Genomic DNA, 3,547 nt, shown 5'->3' on the forward strand with positions numbered 1-3,547 from the left:
GGTTGTGTTCTGGGACCCTCTTCTGGGTTTTAGACTGCCAACTTATCATTTTATACTCAGATGGCAGAAATGCTACCTCTCTTGCCTCTTTTAAGTGCACAAAACCCATTGATAAGGGCTCCACCCTCATGACCTCAGTAATTCCCAAATTCTCTACCTCGAAATACCATCTCATTGAGGACTGGATTTCAATACACGAATTTAGGCAGGAGGTGGGGAAACATTTAGTTTATAACATTTCTTTTCTACCTTCTAGTACTACATGATGCTCCAGACTCATATATATTTCCTGGTCCAGTCCTAGAATGAACAATTTATCCAAGAAGCCCTGGTTCCACTTATTCGAGAATGGTATTAGAAATCAAAATCTGGGTGCTGGATGTGCTTATTGCTACTATGGTGTTATTGCTTCTAGGACCTCTCAATTGACAGAGTAAGGAAATATAATTGTGTATAATAACCTATGTATATACACGTACCTTTGAATATTTCTGTATGGACCATCTATTCTATATTAAGCTAAACATGAGTTCATACTGACATCTTGAGCTCCAATCCTTTACCACCTGGAAATTCTAGCTCTTCCTTTTCCTTGCTTATCTATCACCTACATTCTAACAGTGAGAAAACTGGTTTTCACCTCTCTGTTCATTTAGTTAATTGTTTAATTCAAATACACATAAGCACACACACATACACACACACACACACATGCACACACACACCAGTATTACCATTGTTAACTCCTACCCCCATGGGAAACAGCTTCATCTATTACAGTACAGTGAACTATCAACTGCAGTTCCTTTTGCTGTAAGCATTATAGGCTTTTGCTCTACTAATTTTCAAAGTTATCTGCATTAGCATCTTTCCTCCCTAGCTTCTTCACTGAGGTTTTTTCCATATATTTGTAACATAGTCTGATTCTTTTGTCGCAGTATGCGTTTCATTCTGAGATTCTCCAATCTCATAGATAATTTTTTTAATATTTTCATGCATTAAATTCCACTCTTTGTACTATAGAGTTCTATAGGTTTTTGGCAAATGCCTATTATGCATAATATGTTTCCATCATTACAGTCTCACATAGGATAGTTTTACCCCATCAAATAAAAAACATATTTTTTACATTCCTCTTCCTGAACTTCTGACAACCACTAAATTTTCACTGTCTCTATTGTTTTAACTTTTCCAGGATATCATATAATTGGAATCATAATAGTTTTAATGTTTTCAAACTATCTTCTTTCAGTTAACAATATACTTTTAAGAATGATCCATGTCTTTTCTTGGGTTATAGCTCATTTATTTTACCTTGGAATAACATTCCATTGGATGTATCACAATTTGGTTATTCATTCATCTATTGAAGGATATCTTTGTTAGTTACAATTTGGAGTAATTATGAATAAAGCTACTATAAACATTCACCTAAATTTTTTGTGATGTAATTTTTCAAATCAGTTAAGTAATTGCCTAGAAGTTGAAATGTTATGTGTAGCAAGACCATGTTTAGCTTTGTTTTAAAAAAAACTGCCAAAATATCTTCCAAAGTGACTGTACCATTTTCTACTTCCACCAGCAATGAGTAAGAGTTACTGTTGCTCCACACTGTCACCAGTATTTGTTGTCAGTGTTTTAGATTTTGTCCTTTCTAATAGGTGTGTAGTGGTATCTCATTGTTTTAATTTGTATTACCCTGATGACCTATGATATGGAGTATCTTTGATATGCTTATTTGCCATCTATATATATTCTTTGGTGAGGTATCTAGATATTTTCCTGTTTTTTAAATGGATTTTTTTCTTATAATTGAGTTTTAAGATTTATTCATATATTTTAGAGATAAGCCTTTGAGATGCAGGGCAAGAGAGACTGAGTGGTGCAGTTCACAGGGATAAGACTCACAAGGTAAAGATCAGAAAATGGATATGAGTAGGGGGTAGGACTGGAAAACAGCATTCCAAAAGAGAGAACAAAAATTATATAAATTGTTTTAATGTTAGTACATATATCTTTATTTTTATTTTAAATTACAAAAGAATAAAACTGATGGAATAAAAAAGGTTAAAATTTAATTTTGAAAAACTCCCTAATCACTAATCTGACTATTTTGTTACTTTCCCCCAAATTCAAACTTATTTAGGGGCTACTATTTAGGCACCCAAATTTATATGGCATAAGTAAACCTGGGAACTGACATAAACATCAACTAAATCTATAAACTTTAATTCAAAATCAATTTACATAATATGTAAACAAACAGGCTTTCAATCAAAATTTAATTAACTTATTTTTAAATATTAATGTACAACTGGCATTCCCTCTAATATATGTTACTACTGATCAAGAGAACTCTTAACTTACTTTGTGGTTTCAAGCCTCATTTGTCTTCTTACAAGAAATAGGGAAATATTCCATAGATAAAAGTTGTAAAAGTCAATTTATGAAATATAGTTTTACTATTAAGCTTATTTCAACTTGAGAAAATGTATTTTAAACCAATTAGGTCTAAATTTATATAGATTCTTTTAAAAATTCATGCTAGCCTTTTTAAGATTTAAAATACACTTAAAGATATTTTTATCCTATTATTTGGTCCCTCCCAAAAACTAGCCTTTGAAATATTTAAGCAATTCTAATAACCTTTTCTAATATAGATATTCATAGTTTTGTCTTAGATATAGCCACTGCCTGAGATAAGGTAACCATAAAACTTATCATCAAAAGAAGCACAGATTTGTGAATAAGAGAGGGCAATAATAATAATAATAATTAGACAATGAGCATAAACTGAGTCTGTTCTAGGCAAACCTGGAAATGGAGTTAAACTTTAAAATTTAAAACCTCTGAGTCAAACATTGCCAAAAGTATTCAAAATTTTATGAAATACCTACCATTAACTGGCACAAATATAATGATCTATCATTTTTAGTAGATAACTTAATAAATCACTTATTTAATACCAAACTGTTGATATTCACTCAGTTTAAAGTTAAAAATTAGAAGAGCAAATTGATCTTAGCTTGTTAATAAAGGATGGGAAACTAAATATAAGACAGATAGCAATTTTTTTAATTTTATGGAACAATTAAAAAATACATCAGAAATCCTTAAAGGTTTCCTTGCTCCAAACTTAACCACCTAACAAGTTCCGTAAAAAGAAAGCTTCCATTAAATATAAGTGCCTTTTGATTAAGGCCACATTTTTCAAGTTGTACTCAAAACATGTCGTATTGTCAAATACTTCTTGTTATGACAGAACCTTAGGAAAATGTCCTACTTGGAGGCTAAGGGCTTCTGACATACATAGGGGAAGAATTTGGAAAAGCATTCCAGAAGCTGCCATCTGGCTATAACAATTCACAAAGTACATCACAACCTCCCAAGACCCCAGGAAAAGTCCCATTTCTTTATGGCATCACCTCATATGCAAGGCTTTTATCACCTATGTTAAAGCCAGATATGGATGGTGTGGACTCCTCAAGCTCCTCGGGAGCATCTGTAAACTAGAAAATAATCTCCGCGCCCCCCCCCCCCAGTTTAT

Source organism: Sus scrofa, chromosome 7 (genome assembly GCF_000003025.6).
Source record: "Sus scrofa isolate TJ Tabasco breed Duroc chromosome 7, Sscrofa11.1, whole genome shotgun sequence".
Lineage (NCBI taxonomy): Eukaryota > Metazoa > Chordata > Mammalia > Artiodactyla > Suidae > Sus > Sus scrofa.